Raw genomic sequence first — 7,303 nt, 5'->3', positions numbered from 1 at the left:
TGGAGATGCAGTAGCTATGTAATGCAGTAGCTTTGTAAGTTAACCAAAGTTAGAGTTTGCAAGCAATGCTATGTAATGCAGTAACCTTTTGGAGATGCAGTAGGTTTGTAATGTTGGAAGCTACGCTATGATCAAATATAAAGGAACTAGTTTGAATTTATACATGTCATCAATTTCTGCTCACATATATAATTTTGTTGTGCTTATTTATATCTTTTATGTTGTTGTGGTATTTAATGTTGAATACAGGATACAGCGGCTTGTAGGCGGTGCCGCCCAAATATGGTCGCAGCCGGCAAAATTTCGACGGTGGCGCCGCCCAATAACGACTGTCATTTTCCTGTGTTTATTTATCAGTAGTTGCCCATATTCTGTAATAATCATCTCATATGCAGCAAGTATTCATGGAATAACTCCAGCAATTTGTAGGCTATATGCATGACATTGTTTCTCACTGCCCAGACCATGGAACTTCACATTTTGTTTTGCTTTTGTACATGTGCAGCTTGTGCTAGCAGCAGATTGTGCTGGTGCACTTGATGTCATTGCTGTTTTACTTCAGCAGTGAACAAGGCTATGTTATCTATGCACACTACCTATGCAATAGTCATCAGGTGAAGCTCTGTTATCTTCAATTAGAAGCTGCTTTACCTGAATTAACCAATGGTATAATAGTCTCTGTAGTGGTACATGCACACTACCTATGCAATACCTATGCGATATGAACTGTACTAGAGATCGGAAAAGTTGTTAACATAAACATCTATGTGTGATAAATCCAATGTGTGATAAATTAAGGCAGTAGCCCAACACCCTAAACTCTGCGCTCTAATCAACATCAATATCCAAGGGCACCTTTGATTCTATGGATTTTCGTAGGAATTCGAAGACTGTAGCTCTTAAATTCTTCCTGTGTTCGTATTCTGATTCTTTTCAATTGTAATCCATAAACGCACAAACAAGATCAAGATCTAACTTTCCCCTAACCAACTCTAGATGTGTCTTACTGTACACAGGAGAGGGGCTTCCTTCCTCACGACGCCGAGCCGCCATCGCCGACTCTCGCTGGACGGATACGCCACCCAGATCAAGTCCCTCGCTGAGAGCCCCTCTGAACTTCCGCTGCAATGCGTCCGAACTTCCGCCGCAATGCGTCCGAACTTCCGCCGGAATGGCTCCGAACTTCGGCCAATGTCGCCCCGTAACAAACAACACGATCTTCTGGTTACGTCAACTGCATCTTCTGCGTGATCCTCGTTGCATGGAAGGCAATAGAAAAGTCGGCCCACACGATGTGTTTTTGCAGTCAAGACCCCTTACCTCTTTTCTTCCACGCAACCATCCAGCCGACACAATGACCGTTACTGAATTTCATGTCAAAGTTCAGTGACCTCCACCAAATACACGCTCGCGTACACCACCAGTGACCGTATAAATCATGTATGACAAGTTCGGTGACCTCCGCGGCGTATTTCAGCAGTACGGTGACCGTACCGCGCAGCTCCGACAATTACAGTGACCATTGGTGCATTTTACTCGATTTCTTATTAAGTTTGCAGAAAAGTTGATTTTGTGTTGGAGTATATTGCTTCGAACAGCGTGTGAGTCGGGCCGAGTCTCTCATGCGGAGATCCGAACACCGGAAAGCTGCAATAAATGGGCTTTGGGCTAACGCGCCCTATGCCCCCGCTTCGTCCTGGGTTCCGGCTGGTGGCTCAAATATGTCGCCGTGCGGGCCCAGCGGCTTAATCGGGTTCGGGGCGACGGAGCCACGAATGTGCTGGAAGCGCCCAGAAGAAAGAAATGCACGCCGATCGCGTCGCGAAATCTCCCGAACGCTCCCCCGAGTTCCACTCCTCCGCATAAATACCTCCTTCTTCTCCGCGCGCCTCGCTCCGACACAAGAGTTGAAGAACAATCAGCAAAAGAAGCGCCCACGACGAGAGGAAGAGTAGGAGGACGACGACAGAAGCTCGTTCGGCTGTGGTCCGTCTGATCCGCATCCGCAACGCACCCCCGGTCTTTTTTTTCTACACGCGCGCTGTAACTGTAAGCACCCCTTGCCTCCCCCCTCTCCCAATTACATCATCGAAAATGCTAGTACTGTATTTGAGTGTTCTGTTAGAGGACCGACCAATTAGCACGGAAGAATCACTCGGGCAATCATCTAGTCTTTTTTTTTTTAAAGGGCGGGCAATCACCCAGTCGATTTTTCTAGAACACCAATCGCCTAGTCGATGCTTTGGCCTGTGCGAGGGGTAGGGTATGCTGGGTCACTAGAAATTGCGGGGAAGAAATGGAACTAGGATGCGTCGATACTGGGTCAGTATCGACTGGAGTAGGTTTTGTTTCCGCTGGGGTGCTCTGGTTAGGCCTTGTTTGGTAATAGTGTTTTAGTGAGAATTAGTGGGGATAATACTCTAGAGTATTGGGTGAATCTCTGTTGTCACCTAATCCCCACAAAACTTCATCCCTAATCCACTAGGTAGGGGTAGAGTATTGGGGATTGAAAAAATTGCACTAAAATTTGGGGAAAACTGGAGATAAGTGAGCATTAAACTCGCTCATACTTTAGCACCAAACATGCACTGGGGATAAATGGGGATTTGAAGTTTGGAGCGGATTATTCCCACTAATCCCCACTAAAAACACTAGTACTAAACAAGGCCTTAGAGGGTTTTCGTGCCAGTTCTTCCTGGAAATCATGCCATCAGTTTTCTCTATCTTCAACAAACTACAACTACCTCATTTCACTTTGAGTCTTTGACCGAACATTTGGTCACTATAATGTCAGTTACGTGCCAAGAAACTACACGATTTGAATCATCTTTCAAGTATGGATTTCATGAATAAATCATGTATTTGTTGGACTAATTTTGTTGTCAACCTTCAGTTTTTGGAAAGCGTGCGTGTCTTTTTTTTTGGAACGGAAGGAGTAGTTAGTAAAGGACTATTTACTAATTAACCGCGTGATGTACGGTTTTTGGATCCGGTTTTTCTTATTAACTGGATCAATTTTCCTTTTCTATAAAGCAAAGGCAGAGCTCCTGCCGTTCACAGTCAAATAAAAAAAGTAAAGGACTATTTATCTTGGGGTAGAACATGTAGCATTAGATAATTTACAAATTTCTACCTCAACTAAATCTAAAAGCTTTTTTTACCTGGCCCATTTCTTCCCCGAAAAGTATGATGAAACCATGTCCTCTGTAGCCCCGAAAAGTATGATAAAACCCTGTCCTCTGTATCAGTTTTATGGTATGCACATCTTGTCCATTGCTTTGTCCAACCCACCATGTCCATTACTGTTAGCTGTTGGCTTTTGAACTTATTTATTGTATTCAAACTTGGATTATGTACGACATCAAACTAATCTATTATTTCTTGTTTATTATTGTTGCAGGTATCACAGGCGTGCAACCTGTTCAACAGGTCGACGCATTTATTCTACCAGTATATAATAAGCTAGTAAATAATGTATCCAACAAATCAGTACATGGATCCATATTATTCATACTGCAGAGATCATCCTCCATATCCCTATTACCCCCCACCTGGTTGGGAAGCCGGCCACCGGCAGATGGCAATGGACTCGTCATGTCGCCCACCAAGCTATGGAACTTTGCCTTACAGTGGTAGCACAAGTCACTCACACCTTCCGGAGTCCCATAGCTGCTGCAACAAGACATATCCTCCTGGTTACTACAGTTTCAGACCCCCATTTCCTCAAGAATTCCCACCATCTCATCTGTATTATCATGGTCCGTTTCCTCATCACCTTAACACCTGTCCCTCATACTTTGTCCCACCGCCACCGTATCCTGTTGATCAAATGCCATATGATTATGGCAAGTTCAAGGGCCATTGCTGTGGGTGTCCAAACCATGTTTGCCATGGGGGAGAGAAGAGCAACTTGAAAATCGAAGAAGAGATGCCTGAAGTGAAGCCTGACACTGAGCAGAAGGGTGCAAATAATTCCAGTATAGTTGGCCACCCGAGTTACCAATATCCGGCAATGCGGCTGCCATTCGGAAACATGAAAGACCATGATAAGGAAAGGGGTTTCGAAGTGCCACCTCATCTCTTCAGTAAATGGGTTCCTCAGAGTGGGGAATGGACATCAGATGGGAAAGAACGGAGCAATGCCAATCATAACGCAAGACAATTACAGTGGCCAGTAATCTGGATGCCAAAAGGATATGATGAGCCTAAACAAGAAACTAAAGAATTCAAGGAGGTCGATCAGAGCCCAAAGGTCAGTAAGGAAGCTCCACATTCACCAGATGTCAAGATTATTCCCCTGTCATGGTTTGAAGATGACCATAATGATCAGAAGCCTGCTCCTAGGGATGGCTCTGGAGAACACAATGGAAGATCATCAGCGATGAACCGGTCTGCGTGTGCTGAGCATCAACATGACACTACAGTGGATAGAAATTGTAAGACCATTCCAGTTATGCCAGGAGGAGTAAAAAATGAGAATAAACCTGCTGAGGAAAATTGTAAGGCTGTTTCAGTTGTACCTGATAAAGAGGGTGATGAAAAGAAGGTCCGTACCTGCAGGACCATCCCTGTTATGGATCAGAAAAAGAATGATGAGAAAGTCAACAATGTTGAGCAGAAAAAGAATGATGAGAAAGTCAACAATGTTGAGAAGGAGGGAGAAAATAAGAAAAGTAACCACGTTGGAAAATCAAAAGCTAAGCCTTCAAAATTACCTCCCGTATGCTTGAGAGTGGATCCTTTGCCGAAGAAGAAATCAGGAAACATATCTTCAGGGTCACTCAACCCAGCAACGAACAAGGTTTGTGAAAAAGAGAATAATACGAAAGAGGTCCAAAGAAAGAACCAGGAGACAAAGCTATCAGGGGCTAACAAAGAGAGTAACATGCCGGTGAAAGAAAAACCATCTGAAATGGACAAAGGAATAGGGTCTAGAAATGTAATAGTGCAAGATGCTTGTGTGAAGCCTGCGCAGGAGGAAGACATTTCTACAAAGGTTGATCAGAAAGTGCAATCCAGCATCAGTGTCAAAGCACAAGAAAATACAAGTGATGGGAGCTTGCAAGAATGTGACAAAAGAACAGAGGAGGATGAGATGAAATTCCAAGGTCAAGTTTCAAAATCTGCCCGTGAAATCAACTTATCAGAACTTGATGCGGCCGTTCGTATCCAGTCTGCATATAGAGGGTACAATGTACGAAGATGGAAACCTTTGGAGAAACTCCGGAAGGTCAAGAAAGTACATGATCAGATGCAAGATTTGAAGAAGCAGCTGCAAGGCCTTGAAGCTTCTTCGAAGCAGCTGACAGTGAAAGAGCAAGTCGCTATCAATGAGACCATCATGAATTTACTCTTGAGTCTTGACAGCATTCAGGTATGGTGTTTTTTCAGCTTGGTTTCAGTTTTTCCCATACATAAAAAAACTTGTATGTTAGGTGATCGTTGAACTATGGTTGGTTTTAACACTTGATGTACTTGTACAGGGTTTGCATCCAAGTGCGAGGGAGGCAAGGAAGTCTGTAGCTCGAGAGCTAGTGTCTCTGCAGGAAGAGCTTGATTCTTTTTGCAAGCAGCTGCCTAGTGAGCCTAATCACTTTAGGAGTGAGAATGAGGAACCAGATAGAACTGACAATGCTATACAAACTACAGCTCATGTCTCAACAGCAGAAGTATCTGAGGAAGTAAGTTTCATTTCCTTCCGTGCTGTTTGCTAGTCTTGGTATGGTCTGTCTAATGGCACAACCAGTTAGTTTTACTAGTTGTCAAATTGTGACCCAGCATGGGTTAGAAAGTTTAAATATCTTAAAGCGTTTATTGCATACGAAACTGTGCAAGCTAGAATTACAGGAACGAAATTGGATGTCGTGCCATAGTTTAACAATGTGGTTGATCCAGTAGTGCATTGTTCAGGTGGCGTAATTTGTTCGGTTGCTCTCCTTTTACCAGTATAGGAATTACTTCTACTGTTATTGGCTTTTGGGGCTAAGTGAGATTTTATTTTTTATCAAATGTTTTATACTAATATGGTGGAATTCATTTGTTTTCAGCAGGCAGAGGCCTTTTATTCGCTTTAGTTGAAAGTGTGTATTCTTTGATAATTGTGTTAGATATGTATGTATTTTATTTATATTATGGCTTGAGTTGGTAAATTATTGCTTTTATAATTGAGGCATGTGTTTTTATTTCTATTATGGCTTGAGTTGGTAAATTATTATGTTTTTGTAACATTTGCTTTCATTTCTGTTATTTGATTCAAGAAGCATAATTAGGATTCTACAGTTATTGGAAGTGTATTTTCTACTTTCTTAGGATTAACATGGATCTTGAAATGAGCCTCAGTTGGTAAATATAAGATATATAACTCTTACCGAATTATATGCCTGCAGGCAAAATTTGCAGGAGCTGTGGAAGAACAAGGGACATGCTCAATTAACTCCTCAGAGATGATGAATGGAGGAGCTTCATCTGGAATTCCCGAGCAGTTGAGGCAAGATGCAGGTTCAACTGAACAGAAACATAAAATTAAAGAATCAAGTACCATACATGATGAAGTAAGTTAGCTTTTGTTTGGATTGTTGGGTACCCTGCAATTGCTAGTTGGCACGACCAGTTTAATCTTCAAGTGGTACATCTAACACCAATCGCCAACCATGTCTAATAGGGGAAAGTTGCATTACCGGGTGAATGTCAAGGAACATCATCGATGGATGCCCTGTGTGATGCAGCTCTGTCGGGACATTCCACAGATCAGAAGCACCACATGGAAGAATCAAATACCATGTCAATGGAAGAACTCCCTGAAAAAGTAAGTTTCGTTATTCTATATTGTATACACTCTTGTCCAGCGCTACGATATCAGTTAGTTGGTTAACAAGATGCATGCTATTTTATACTTCCCAAGTTAGATATTGACAGTGTTCATGCCGGCAGGAGAAAGCCGCAGCAAAGGATGAAGGACATGAAGTATCTTCATCAAATTGTGCGGTATCATTGCAAGATAAATCTGTATCAGAGGAATCGAGTACGCTGCAACAATGCTGGGGTTCCACTGAATGTGATAGTTGTACTGACGAATTAAATACAGGGGTTTCTTCTCCTGGTGCCACTGAGGACGGTACAGCTGCAACGGCCACATTGTCTATGCAAAGCGGATCGTTAGTTCATAAAGTGAGTTCTCATTGTACTTATCTTTAATTCTTGATGGTGGGATCAATATCCAGATTGGGATTGTGAATAAATTATTAACGCAGTGTACGATGAAACAGGATTGTGTGGCGGAAGGTCCAGAAAGCTCAGCGCTGAA

This window comes from Lolium rigidum, chromosome 2 (genome assembly GCF_022539505.1).
Source record: "Lolium rigidum isolate FL_2022 chromosome 2, APGP_CSIRO_Lrig_0.1, whole genome shotgun sequence".
NCBI lineage: Eukaryota > Viridiplantae > Streptophyta > Magnoliopsida > Poales > Poaceae > Lolium > Lolium rigidum.
This window is presented reverse-complemented; position numbering follows the sequence as displayed.